Consider the following 15,176-nt stretch of genomic DNA (forward strand, 5'->3'; position numbering starts at 1 on the left):
TGGTTAATGGCTGCTGGTGGTTTTCATTTCATTCAAACATTGGTTTTCATTTGCTCCTCTGCTGGAGCAGAAAAATGTCTGGTCTCCATTTAGGATAAACATAGTGAGTTGTCTCTTTTTCTGACATTACCTTCTCTGACACCACCTGGGTGTCCTGAGATGCAATCCTATCCTGATACTTAAGTTAGTGCAAGACTCCACAGGTCTAAGTGCTCAGTCCCACAAGACTGCCCCCACTTTAGATGCCAGTCTCAAGTCCCAGGTACTCAGATTACCCACACTTTTGTCCAACTTAATTACAAATTCAGGGGCTCCCACAACCCCCCCCCCAAGGTTGATAATTCATTAGAATGACTCACAGAACTCAGGAAAACACTTTAGGTTTACAGGTTTATTGTAAAGGATACAACTCTGCGACAGTCAAATGGAAGAGATGCATAGGGAAAGATATTTGGTGGTGTGTGTGGGGAGGGTGAGTGGTGTGTGGGGAGGGTGAGTGGTGGGTGTGGAGCTTTCACGCGCCGTCTGAGTACGCCACCCTCCCAGAACCTCGATATGTTCACTCACCTGGAAGCTCCCACACTCTGTCATTTAGGGGCGTTTCTGGAGGTTTCATTACATAGGCATCATTGATTAAATCACAGGCCACTGGAGGTCAGGGGGTAGACTGAAAGTTCCAACCCTCTAGTCACCCCGCTGGTCCCTCTGGCAACCAGCCCTCATCCTGAAGCTCTCTAGGGGCCCATCCAGAGTCACCCCATTAGCATAAAGCCACGTAGGGCTGAAAGGGGCTCATCATGAGTAATAAAAGATGCTCCTGTCAGGAAATTCCAAGGGTTTTAGGAACTCTGTGCCAGAAACTGAGGGCAAAGACCAAATATATATGTATTTCTTATTATACCACTCATACCTCCCACTGCATGAGAATAGTCTTACAGGAGGGCTAATTCTTACTCAAACTAGTCGCAGTTTGAAACAGCGCCAAGCAGTCCACTTAGAAGGCCAAGCTCACCTGCAAGGGCCAAACAGAGCAGGCAGTCATTTAAGCCACGGATGTCCTGAGTTAATGACTTAGAGAAGTTACTTCTTAAGGGACCCCTTCTCTGACCAGGCCCTTCACAATGTGTTCTTTTAGTTCTCTATTCCTTGTTTTCACAGCACTTAGCACACACCTTCGTGTAATTGTTCGATTAAGGTTTACTTCTCTCCCACTAAAGTATAAGCTCTAGGAGGTCTGGTCTACATGTCTCATGCTCATCATTGTATCCCCAGGGCTTAGTAGGCAGAAGCTGCTAGTAAATATTAAATGAACATTAAAAGAATTAAAATGAGAACCCCCTCCCCCTCTAGCTTGGAGCAAAGACCAGAACAACTTCCTATAATCACCACAGTATCTTATCTTCAAATCACCTAATTCCACATGACATGCAAAGGCCCCTGAATCCTTTAGGAGATAAAGTCTCTATTCCAGCCCTATCAAAAAGAGAAAAGAGATTGAGCTTAGCCATGGCCTTAAGAATAATTTGAGGCAGCTCTGGGGATACTGAAGTGATAAGAGTAAGGTCAGGCTTCTAAAAGAACCCACAAAGAACTAATAGGAATCAGGTAGATTGTCCACATTCCAGAGACGGTGAGTGGTAGGGTTTCTGCACATTGGGTTGTCCTTGGGCTTTAGAATTCAGAGGACTCTGCCGCTTCACTTAGTGTTAGCAAAGAAGAGAAGCCATGTTCTCTCTGGAACTGTGATGGCTTCCCAGGAGACAAAAGCCACATTCCCAATCCGGAAGTTTAACACATGACTTCTGAACGAGGGTGGGGCTTTGTGTGGCTCAGTGACAAATCCAGCTGCACAGCATGCATCATCTCCTGTCAGTGACTTAGGTTTCTCCTTTGTGCACAGCAAATGAATCTACGGTTATTTCTCAGTAACAAACTTGAAGGTAGAAGGATCGCAGCAAGAAAGCTAATGGTGTCTTTTCTTCCTGTCTCCATTTTTTCCCCCTAACCCATACACAAGAAATAACATTTTTCTATTTACATTTGACAACATCGTGTGTTTCCATTGTGGGAAGTCTTATTCACTGAAGGAAGGCAACAACTTAGTCACTGTTAGTTGAACAGAGATAGAAATGAAGAGGGCCCTATGTGCCACCAACTTGTGTCATGGCCAGAGATGGGGTACCGATAGAGTATAGGAGGATTGTCACATCTTGCATCCACTAAGTGTCCTCAACAATCATGACCTAGCTTCTGCTGGGTGCAAAGCATCGTCATCCCAGATTTTGAAAGGGACAGAAAGGTGTCAAACTCAAACATGAACTTCAAAAAGACCTTATGCTTTGGTAAATAAAGCATGAATACAAGAAAGATCAAACAAATGGATTACACAGTTATGTTTTAAGGCAATATATGCCAAAGAAATAATAGTCATTGCACAGGTGTTACGAGTTGGACCAAGAAAAATGCATAGGATTTATATAAATGGGAGGTGAAGGGATGAGGGGTAGAAGGGAGGATTAATATTTTATGTGAAGGAATGAGGAACAAATAAAGAAGGTAGGAGGAAGCCAAGGTGAATTTAAGAAGTTAGTGAAGAGACATGTGTGGATGGAGTGGAAGTTTTCAGACAGTAATAATGGAGATAAGAGTGGAAAGTAGATTTGGGTCAAATAAAGTCTAGAATGTCAGGCTAAGAATTTTTCAAGACACAGCTCAGCCCTTAGCATATAACAGGCACCTGAGAAGTAATTGTTTTGAGATAAAAATATCACTTGTTGAATTAATAGTCATATATTTTCATGAGAGCAGAAGGAATTTAGATTTGATCATACGAGCAGTAGGGAATCACTGATGGTATCTGAGCAGAGGAGTGATGGAAAAAAATACACTTAAGGACATATTAGCGTATATTAGGGAAATTAATTTGAAAGCATCAGGAAGAATTCATTGGAAGGGATTTGAGAATGAGAGCAGGAAGCCTAATTCTATATTAGGGTATATATCAGATCAACTTGTAAAATAAAACATAAAATAAAACATAATTAAAATATCAAGTAGAAAAGTAGTTATGCTTAAAAAAATTACGCTTTCAGATTAGCCAGTAAAATGATGCAACTGGGGCTTCCCCGGTGGCGCAGTGGTTGAGACTCCGCCTGCCGATGCAGGGGACACAGGTTCGTGACCCGGTCCGGGAAGATCCCACATGCCACGGAGCGGCTGGGCCCGTGAGCCATGGCCGCTGAGCCTGCACGTCCGGAGCCTGTGCTCCGCAATGGGAGAGGCCACAACAGTGAGGCGCCCACGTACCGCAAAAAAATGATTCAACTGGACAAAACAATTAGATTTTGAGGGAGCAGATTTTTCCTAAAAGTCTTAATTGATGTTTTCAAAAGAGAAATGGATTTGATTAGGTTTTCTACACTAGATGGTACTTGAATACTTTAGTGGAAATTAGATGCATTGGGATAAAAATATCAGTTTTAGAATTAGTAGCCAAATATTTCATGCAATGTTATAACACATAAGAACAGTCATTTAAAACACACACACACACACAAAATTGTGCCTGATACACTAGTGGCCATGTTAGATACACCCTAAGCAAGCCATCAGCCCAAGAGTATACTGGGCCTTTCTTTTGGAAAAATCATTAGGCATTATGTCACTCACCATGCAATCAAACCTCTGTTTAAAATCAAGTTACAATTACTCTAATTATGGGCCTACATTTCACTTGATTCACAGCTGGTGCCTAATCAAACAGTTCTGTAGGCTTCAACACAAGGTAACTTAATTAAATTCAGTGGCAAAACGTTTTTTTTTTCCCCTTAAGTTTTCTTTAAGCAACTGACTTACCAATTTAGGCATCAGAAATCTTATTTCTATAAAAATTACTACATGAACTAAATCTAAATCAAACCAAAATGCATCCATTAAAAAACAATATTCATGTCTCATAAACACTTTGTTTAAATATTTCCCAGCAACAGCCTTGTGTGGACAAACCAGGAAGTGAAACCAAATAAGATCACATTGTGAAAGCAGAGTAAAATGAAAGAGTACATTTGGAATTAGCTGAAGCACTATTAAGATTTCATTTAAAAACTTTCCCTTGGAAACATCAATCTAATTAAAGCAGTAATAAGAGGACTTGCAAAAGCAGAAGTCTTCATTTTGTTGTCTGGCAATTTCCCTCAATGCAAATGCCTTTTCCTGTGGCCAGGCTGGCTCATCTGAAATGCTAGTGCTTACCTGGTGAACGCAGAACAGGGTTAAGCTATCATTTTCATTCTACTAAGTCAGCCCTGCAACAAAACAATCACAGTCTTTAAAGACTTACTTTGGAGAAATGTACCTTTTGCTTCTAAGGTAACAAGCAAATCCCATTTCTCCTAATTGTTTTGCTGGGATTACTGTCATTCCCTGTATTTTACTTTAAATTATAAACTCCTTAAAAACAGGAACCATACTTTACAGTTGGATTAGTTTGTTTTTTAACTGAGTATGAAGACTCAGTGACCCAGACATAGCAAAAGTTATAAATATACAACGATTATTCTTATTGTTCAAGGATAGTGTCATCAAACAAGACTTGTCACAGTTCGTATTTTCCTTCTAGTCAGAATCATAAATCCCTGCACTCCACCACCATATCCCTCATTCCTAGAAGGATGCCTGTGGAAGAGGCAGCTAGAAGATACCTGTGCAAAACCAGAATGAATTCTCACTATTATTTTTTATTCTTATTTTTGATTTTAAGCAGGATTTGAGTAAGCTTAATATGAGAAATAATGCAATATTTGTATGGGTATTTCTTAGCAATCTAAATAAGGTAGTTCCTAAACTACTTATGACTTCAGCAAGTAATCAGGTACCCCCTGTCAGACACTGCACAAACACAACGCAAATGCGAATATCAGTGCTACTCTGCAGACAAAGCAGACACACTGCTGCTACACACGAGAATGAAATTTAAAGGGAAAAAAACACTATGTAAGTAGTGACATCCATTGGCATGTATATGTGCCTGTATAAACATGTGTGTGTGCATAATAGTATACATAATCATGCGGGTAGTGAATTCGATAAACATTTGCTAGCCTACTCTATGCAAGAAGTGTATTACTCCTAAGAAGATGAGGCAATTCTATTGCCATCGTGTAAACAGATTGAAAAGACTGCCTCAGAGTCTAATGAGCTCGTCTATGAACCCATAAAGTAAGTCAGTATGGAGGCAGGCCAGTTGCCTAGGCCGTCTCCTTCTCTCTGGTCACCTCATTTTCTCCCGGTTACTCTCTCACTTCCTGTACTTTCACTCTAGTGCCTGATACTTTATGCTTGTAATTACTGGATTCTCTTGACAGGGGAGAATTTGTTGAACATTGGCTGTGGTGTGGGCTAAATAGGACAAGAAGGAATGACGGTCACTAAATGAGAATTTATTTTACTTCTGCATTTCACCTCATGTCTACCCTTAAAATGCCCAAAGTTAGGGAGACAGGAAACATACACAAAATGAATAGGGAAAAGGAATACATATAATCAAGGATTAAACAGTATAGTTGAGACAACAATGAGATACATCTGCATAATGCTTTAAAGTTTATGGAGCATTTTTTCCCATAAGTCATTTAAATCACTCACTTGACTTGACGATAAGGATACCAGCTCAGAGAGAAAAAAGTAAGCTGCCTAAGTCAGATGTCTGGTGAACAAGAGCTTGATCCCATAACTGACACCAAATATCGTGTTGTTCTCACCAGCAGAAGCTGCCTCTCACAAAGGCCAACAATTATAGTTCAGGGAATGGAGAAAGCAGCACAGGTGATGTGCATCTGAGCCTTTCGGGATATGCAGGAGCTAGATCAGGAAGAAGACCTCCAGCTGGGGAAGGGCAAGAGCAGGGAGTCTTGAGTGGGGAGGAGCAATGAGGCAGGAGGTCCCACTGGGGAGCGGATCTTCATAGCCAGAGATGACTTCACAAATAAGTGAGGCACTAAGGACAGTGAGGACTTAAGATTCCAGAATGAAGAGTATGGCTTGACTTGACTCACAAAAGACAACCATTACAGATTCTAAAACAGAGTGCAAGCAATGTTGTAGGAAAAGTAACCTAGTGGGGCATGAGAGATACACTGGGGCAGGAGAAGGGAGGGGAGGCAGAATGGAGACAAGGGTACCAGGTAGGATCCTACTGCAGTAATTCAATAACTGAGTAGTCAGGACCTGAACAGGGGAGTGTCAGTGAAAATGAAAGGAGTGAATTTAAGTAGCAGTAACAGAAAAAATCGGACACTATTGGCTGATGGGAGAGATGAGGAAAGGAAATAGGAATAAAGTTGAGTGAGAGGCTTGATCATAAAGTGTGAGTTAATATTCCAATATTCATTGGAAGATCAATGAGCAATCTGGCGAATTTGCTCTTTCACTATGAATCAAGGATAATTTACTAACATAATTAAGGTTTTATACCTTTATTAGGGATTTGGTGTAGCTAAGTTTTGACCAAGTACTACTCTTGGGAGTGAACCCTGTGGAAAAGTTGAAGAAGGTGAGGTAAAAAGGCCATTTAGGTTCAGATCATAAAGAGACCTGGGTACCATGCTATGGAATCCATGAAGGTTTTTATACAAGGAAGTGAAATGATCTGGTCAGTGTCAAATTTCACATTTAGAAATTTAGTATTTGCTGCTCTGACAGCAGCATGGAGGGTTCATTAGAAGGGGGGTGTACGATATAGGTTAAGAGACCAGATCAATAGTCCAAGGGATAAAAACAAGAAAGAAGGCTTGAGCTGAGATGTGACTAAGCGTGAGCAGAAGCGGGGATAAAAGCCAATATTTTTAAGCACTTTTAAGTACCATCATTCTGTAGTACTTTCAAGCAGGTACTCGGCTAAATAGTTTATGGGCATGGATTCTAGAGTTACTCAGGTATTGATCAGGACTGGTGGCAGACTAGGTATTAAGGAAAGCCAAGACTCAAGGACAAGAGACCACCCTGGTTTTGGCCACAAGGTCAATGGTGAAAAGTGGTCAGTGGAGGCTGATGAATGTGGTTTTTAAAACACTGAGTTTGAAGTACCTGTGGGTCATTTAGGTGGTGAGGTCTAGTAGGCAGCTGGAAATAAACTGGAGCCCTGGGGAGAGGAGAACATATGTGTTTGTTAGACTGTTCGTTTTTGCTGCTGACCTTGGCCAATGTTGGATTTAAAGGCTTGCACTTGGTAATTTGGAATAGAGACGTAAATGTAGACTGAGTCCATCTCCTGCATAAAGGAGTTAGTTCACTTAATACTTGCCTTTGTGAATATTTCTATTTAAAGATGAGACAATTTAATTTTTTATGAAGGCAATCAAGTTGACTAAAACATAATGTCTATATGTTATAAAACACACACACACACACACACACACACATCTCTTTGTGTGGCTTCTACTTGTCTGCCCAACTGGAGGTAAACAGGACTGGAAGATTTTTTTTTTTCTTTTTGCGGTACGCGGGCCTCTCGCTGCTGTGCCTCTCCCGTTGCGGAGCACAGGCTCCGGACGCACAGGCTCAGCGGCCATGGCTCACGGGCCCAGCCGCTCCGTGGCATGTGGGATCTTCCCGGACCGGGGCACAAACCCGTGTCCCCTGCATCGGCAGGTGGACTCTCAACCACTGTGCCACCAGGGAAGCCCAGGACTGGAAGATTTTAAATAACTTCCAGCCTCCCTGTTGTAGGTGCTCACTACCATCCTGATCATGAATGGCCAACTCTCTAACAAAATGTGTAAGGGCATATTTTTCATTGTACTTCAGTGTAAAAAAGCTGCTCTCCCACGCTACTTAAACTTCATTTTGTGCTTTAAACCTACTGGTTGGTTGTAGAAACAGTGAATATATTTAGTTCATCAACAGAGTTAATAGAAACAGGAAGGAATTTCAGATGTGGTATGTTTTGTATTTTTATAAAAATCTTTCCTTTGCTAGCTTTGATAGAATTGGGAAATGTATCCTTGGGGAATCCAATTCTAAAGAATACTCCTTGTTTTGTTCTCCTCTATGTAATTTATCTCTGTTTAATGTGCTATATAATTATTTTGTCTATTTTCTGTGTCTACCCACTAGGCAGTAAGCTCCAAGAGCACAGACCTTTTATCTGTAAGGTTCAATGATGTATCCCCAGCTTTTAACTCAGATAGTAGGAGCTCAATAAATAATTGCTGAGTGAATAAATCACAGTCCTGTGATTCCTGTACTTCAAGAACTTGACATGTGTTTTTCCTTAGCAATCATGACTCAATCTCCATGTTCCAACTTCATCCTGAACCATGCTTTCTATTTACATACTCCAAAGAAATTCTTTTAGGACCTGTATCATGGTGGGATCCTGCAGGGCATTGAAGGTTATTGGTACAAAGAAATGAACATGGGGAAAACTGTAGCCAAGTGTCAAAACCTCCCAGGTTCTCCAGGTGATTCCTCTGCATAGTTCTGTCTTATAAGGAAGAGTTATGATTCTTCTACCCTCCTATTCTGACTTCTGGTTTCCTGATCTCAATTCCTGTTTACAGCATCTGCTTCAAGCTAGACTTCCTTTTGGTATTCTGACCCCAGCTTACCTGAGTTTGACATCTGTTATTTTCATTGCTTGACATTTTGATTTTGTGTGTGTGTGCGTGAGGGGGGTTAAACCTAGAGAACGGTCTAAGCCTGTATTTCTTACACAGCCTAGAAACTCACATAACTTAAAATGATAAGCTATTATAGACTACTTTCCCCTCAAGGTTCTTATTGCCTTTCCCTGTCCCCCTTATAAATCTAATAATTTCCGTACCACTCTGATAGGCTAATCACCGTGACCACTTGCATTCCTTATTCTACATAAATTTTTTTTCTGGTCAACTACATTTGGTAAGTAGGAATTATTATACAATCAAAGACACGAAGAAAACTACTACCATTCTCCAGATGCATATTACGAATGAAATTTAAAAGGACTTCAAACTTAGAAAAAAAGAGATGTATTCTAAGCTACAAATTTATGCTACAAATTATCCATTTGATGTCTAGATATATACTAGAAAAAATACTGTACTTCTGCACTCTTTGTGAGATGTAGTCAGTATACAACCTAGGCTATGTGCTTTAAGTTATTGGATTGGGTCTAATTTAATTCATAGGCCAACAATTCCAAACGTATCAATTCTACCAGCAAGGCAATGTTTAGAAAGGCTCTCTTCATCTGCAGAGAAGACAATTCACTTGATAGCACTCCTTTCTTGAGAAATGACTCAAATCAGTTAGACTGAAAATAAATCTAGAGAGTACACAGCTGTCATACAGCCCAAAGTAGTCCTCTGAGCAATAACTTGATTCACTTTTCCCTATCTGTACAACTGGTTCTGCAAACAGGATTGTAATCCAACAATGCATTTTTGCCCCACTGTGAAGAGAGAGCTTTTCAGTGCCCTAGGGAAGGCCGTGTTGGATTCCTTTATACTTACAGGTATGGTAAACTGCACATAGTGATTCCTTGATTTTATTTAATGAGAAACAGACATTTAAGCTCAATGATCTATGTCAACCAGTTACAAATAAGGTCTCTAAAATTAGAGAATAATATTTTATCAATGTCAGCATCAAAGTTTGAGGGATAGACAAGTACCAGACTGCCTCCTGGGTATAGGCAACTTATTTATTTATATTGTAACATTCCTTAATTACTAACTTTTTATTATGGAAAATTTAAAACATACACAAAAGTAGAGAGTAGTAGTATAATGAAGCCCATGTGCCCATCACTCTGATACAACAGTCATGATACCCACTCCAACTGGATTATTTGAAACAAATTCTAGACATTATATTTTATCTGGCTTATTTCAGTATGCATCTCCAAAAGGTAAAGAGTTTAAAAAATATAACCACATGGGCCTCCCTGGTGGCGCAGTGGTTGAGAGTCCGCCTGCCGATGCAGGGGACGCGGGTTCGTGCCCCGGTCTGGGAGGATCCCACATGCCGCGGAGCGGCTGGGCCCGTGAGCCATGGCCGCTGAGCCTGCGCGTCCGGAGCCTGTGCTCCGCAACGGGAGAGGCCACAGCAGTGAGAGGCCCACATACCGCAAAAAGAAAAAAAAAATATATATATATATATAACCACAATATCATAATCATACCCAATAGTGTGCTGGTAGGTATTTTACAACCAGTTCTCTGGCCAGGGGGGCAGGGAGGGAGGAGGGGGAAGGCCCTGATTTGTAGTCTTTGCCAATTTCTGTGGGGTTGATAAGAAATGTGCAGCACACATTCAGTACCTCGACTATGCAGAGACATTAGATATAAATAACCTTAAGAGCACAGATAACAGCAAATTATAGGAAAATTAATAGGAAGTGATAAATTTTGGGTGTTACTTTTATTTTAATACTTCAAGTTTGTATAATTTTTTAATGGTTGTGTTTAACAACTGGCTTGCAAAATTCCTGAAAACATAACAATCATCTCTCGTCAACTCTAGCATACCACTGAATCACATCCAAACAATTAATAATTCCTTAATATTACCAACTATCCAAATTTCTCTCCTATTTTTCCTCAGCAATAGAGAAACATTTTAAGCAGGAAGGAAGAGGGAACTTTGCTTCCGAAAGCTACACCAAAGAGTTAGGCTTTCTAAACGGTTGGGTGCTTCTGTCTGTAACTGGCTGCTGTTAAAGGCTGTTTCCAGGAGGTTAAATTAGGTGCCGTCATGCACATGTGCCTCTATATTACTGGGCAATCAGCAGTGTTTTTAGTTTGCTTTTACTGCCCATTCTCAGGCACACGAGAGAGAGAGTTTTAAAAGGAGTAGAGAAGGAACTTGGCAGATGGGAAAATAAGTCCTTTCCAGGTAAACAACCATAAAATGATGGAGTGTTCTACAAGAAAGACTCCTAAGGTGTGAGACCTTCTGTCACACCACCATTGAAACTCAGTTTGTAGAAGCCCTCTTTAAATGTGCCTTCCAGAACTGAATACGGCATGTCAGGTGTGGTGGCATCTAAGAAACCCCCTAAGTGGGTCCGCTGTCATCCTTGACGAGGATGCCAGGCTGCACTGTGACCCCACCTTCAGCTCACAGTCAAGTCCAACTTAAGTCTCGTAAATGAACCAGTGTCTACCAGCACTCGCCCAGACTCCAGAGTGTATATTCATGAACTCCCTCCCACCACCAAATCTGTTTCCAAACTACCTTTCCAACATCATTTCCCACTGTGCCTTTGAACAAACCCTTTATTCCAGATAGGCCAGCCTACCCACTGTCCAAAAATATTACATACCATTTTTATATTTTAAACTTTTTATTATGAAAAATCCCTAATATAAAAGTATAAATAATAGTATAAGGAAGCCCCATGTACCCTTCACTCAGCTTCAACAATTATCAACTCATATCACACCCATGCCCAGGATTATTTTGAAGCAAATCCTGGACATATCATTTCACAATTATTTCAGTACTTCATACATTCTGTCCCGTACGTCTCTGCTCAGATATTTCCCTTCCATCCCCTTCACCTTTCCAAATTCTGTCTCATCCTGCCAGGCTCAGCTTGGGTCTCACTTCCTACATTGTTTCCACTGAACTTGTCACTTAGTTATATGTCTCCTTGGGCATCTCTCTTATTGTTGTCCTGTTGTTCTGTACCTCCTAAGCTGTATACTCACAATGTCATTAGCCTGGAAAGCAGGAAACTGCTCTCACTACACAGACAGTGCAATGATAATGATTAGTAGGAAGAGTACTAAAGAATAACAACCTGGTTTTAAAAAGTTTATTAAAATTTGGTACACCAATTTCACACAGCATATTGACTCAATTGCTTATATGGCAAACGTCTCATGGCATAGAACAGGGTGTGCCCACAAAGTATGACAGGCCAGAAAGAACACTAGACATGAAGCTAAAAGAACTAGTTCTTCTCCTAGTCCTTCTGTTTGTGTGTCATTTTTGGGTATATTGAGTGACTTCTCAAAGTTCACCTATAAAATAGGAATTAACTGTAGCCATTCTCTCTCTCTCTCTCTCTCTCTCACTGGACTGTCAGAGTCAAATGCGATTATGTATGTAAAGATGGCCTTGTAATTATAAAGCATGTTGTTGATACACATCATTACCTGTAAATGCAGAAACGGCTGGCCATCTGATTTGATAATAAGAAAAACTATTGCTTTGGATCCTGAAATATGGGAATAAATTTAAGCTCTCAACAGGGAAAATGGGAATGTGAAAGATAGTATAGAGATCAGATGGGATTTAGAACCAACAAAATTAACCCTAGAGGAATTCAAGAGCATACCTAGATTCTAGTTCAAAAACCACTGCCTTATAATTAAGAGACTGCAAAGGAAGCAAGATATACAGTCAGCTATTTAAGAAAAATTCCTGTTACATTACTTACATGAAAAGGCAAAATTCAACATCTGATGCCCCCCTTCAAAGAAAACTGCAGAATTATCCCCCAAAATGGCTATAATTCTGAATTTATTTTCTCCTAGGGCATTTTCAAAGTCTTTGACTTCTCAACTTTTCCTTTTGCTTTGTCAAAGAACAATCATTACTATCACTCTGCAAACATTTATCATATTACACTAAACACTACTTAAATTACAATAGAATTGAGGCCTCTCCTTCTTCCAGCAGAAAAGAGGATAGATGGCTTTATCAAAAAAAATGCTGTTCTGGGCTTCCCTGGTGGCGCAGTGGTTGAGAGTCCGCCTGCCGATGCAGGGGACACGGGTCCGTGCCCCGGTCCGGGAAGATCCCACATGCCGCGGAGCGGCTGGGCCCATGAGCCATGGCCGCTGAGCCTGCGCGTCCGGAGCCTGTGCTCCGCAACGGGAGAGGCCACAGCAGTGAGAGGCCTGCGTACAGAAAAAAAAACAAAAACCTGTTCTGCAATTGACACTGCAAGCTGTCATTGGAGTCCTGTGAGACACAGGTTCAGCCTACCTAAACCATCCATTAGAATATTAATATTATACATTTTCTTGCAAGTAAATGAAAATTACAAGGGGTGAGGAAAAGGCTTAAATTTTTTTAAACTCTGGATAATCTAGGCCAATGTAGAAAAAAGGGTTTTTCAACTTTGGACATTAACAGAATTTAGCAATAGTTGGTAAAAACAACAGCTGCTAAGCCTGGTAAACCCACATGAGATTATTAGGTCAAAAATCACAGAAATACAGAGAACATTTCAGAACTCCCAGCACACTGACAACAAAGCACCAAAGTGAAATCTCATTAGGAAAGGAAATGTTTTTAGAAAGAACTTTTTTTTAAAATAAGACTGCTGCACCATGTGTAACATCTCTGAGGACTTCACTAGAGAGGAAAAACACAGAATCAAGAGTGAAGTACAGAACAGTTTCCTTCCTCTGTTCCCTTTCCCCTCTCATCATTCGCCAATGCACACACCAGGCAACTCTCTGCTTCCTTACAACTCATTCTCAATTCACACAAACACTGATACAGAGATTGAAAAAAAAATCATCATTTTTCAAAAGTAGACCATATTGTTAGAATAAACTTTCTCTCGTCTAGATCACTTTAAGATAAGGAAACTACCAGTCACTGATGCTTTCACCTTCATGCAGAACAGGAAAAGAAACAAAGGAGCTCCAAGGCTTCTTACAGATAAAAATGAGAATTTTATGCTATCTAGATTTATGTGGCTTTTGAGTATTGTTACCCATGCTGATCAATTATCATGAAAAACTTTTCAAAGTTAAAGTCTACATATCTCAAATATGCATTAAAAATGTGAAGGACCATACTTTTTTTACTTGTTCATTTGCTGAATAATTCAAGGTTGAATTTCAGAGAATGTGCAGATTGAACAAATTTCAGGCTATAACAAAAACTTAGAGGCTTTTCCAATCTGGTCCTGGGACAGCTATAATTTCTTCTAATTTGTAGTGTTCCTGTACAATCAATAACTATATAAAAGCCTAATTTTCCAGCATTAAGTAATTTGACTCTAAAAATAACGAGGAAAAAGTCCATTTAAGCCTAGTCAACTGAAACAGCAAGTTATAAATCATCAAAAGACAAATCAAGTGGAACCTGCCCTAATAGTTCTTCCTAGGTAGATAAGACAAAACAAGCCCAGTGTTTTGTGAGGCCCTTCTAAGTAGCTGATGTGAGGCTGAAGTAGTCAAGTTTGCTCAGCATATTGTAACACTCAGTTGTGGAAGCTAATGCTCACTCACCACAAGATAACCAACCACATGTAAATATTCTACTAAGCCCTTTATATCAATTAACTTATTTATGCTCCCAACACCTCCATGAGGTTATCTCCACTTTACAGATGAGGCAACTGAGACAGTTATGGGATTTACCTATGCCTGCACAACCAGTAAACTCGTAAGACTAGCAAGAAAGTGGATAATCTTCAAAGACATCTCTGAGGGGAATAAAAAGTAGCTCAGCTCAATAAAATGAACAGCACACTAAACGTACATTCATTCGTTCACCCCTTCCTTCAGTCATAGGTGTAGTAGGAGGAGTCAGCAAAATGACTAAGGAGAGTGAACTCTTATCCTGACTAACATCTACCTTATTTGGGAGCTAAGCTACTCAGAACGCCAGTTTAATCGTAAAAATAGACATAGTTCTACCTGGCCTTTCTCCCTTCACGTTGATGATAACATCAAATGCAATGGATACTCCTTTCGCCCAGGAGGCGTAAGAAAACAACTGCCCACGAAGGAGGAAACTCCTGGCAAATACAAGCCCTGCTCCCCCCATAAAACCTACCCAACGTGCCCACAGTTTTCAAGCCTTCTGGGAAACAAGGAACTGTCCTGTGTAGAGTGATTACCTGCTTTCCACAGACTTCTCCTGTGCAAAAAGAGTCATTATTCTTCCCACAGAACACACACTACTTCTCCCAAGTCTTCTCTCATTTCTAGTAAGACACTCATGTTTAGAAGCTGTCTTAATCCATTCGGGCTGCTATCACAAACTCCCATAGACTGGGTGGCTTAATCAACAACATTTATTTCTCACAGTTCTAGAAGCTGAGAAGTCCAATACCAAGGTGCCAGAAGATTCAGTGTCTGCTGAGAGCTCACTTGCTGGTTCACAGAAGGACCTCTTCTCGTTGTGTCCACACATGGTTGGAAGGGCAAGGAGCTCTCGGAGTC

The 15,176-nt window shown here is 40.5% G+C and overlaps 1 protein-coding gene across 3 annotated transcripts in view; it reads right to left on the bottom strand.

Annotated features, from left to right (window-relative positions):
- LRRC8B (leucine rich repeat containing 8 VRAC subunit B) overlaps positions 1–15,176 on the bottom strand; it is a 74,696-nt gene that overhangs the window by 45,228 nt on the left and 14,292 nt on the right. The window contains exon 1 of one of the 3 annotated variants that reach the window (XM_081225957.1): positions 7,084–7,102. The exons of the other annotated variants lie outside the window; for them this stretch is intronic. The gene's annotated coding sequence lies outside the window, so the exon portion shown is untranslated. Of the gene's footprint in view, positions 1–7,083; positions 7,103–15,176 lie in introns of those variants that run through there. 3 annotated transcript variants of the gene reach the window in all.

The sequence above is a fragment of the Mesoplodon bidens genome (genome assembly GCF_964165515.1).
Source record: "Mesoplodon bidens genome assembly, chromosome: 2".
Taxonomy (NCBI): Eukaryota; Metazoa; Chordata; class Mammalia; order Artiodactyla; family Ziphiidae; genus Mesoplodon; species Mesoplodon bidens.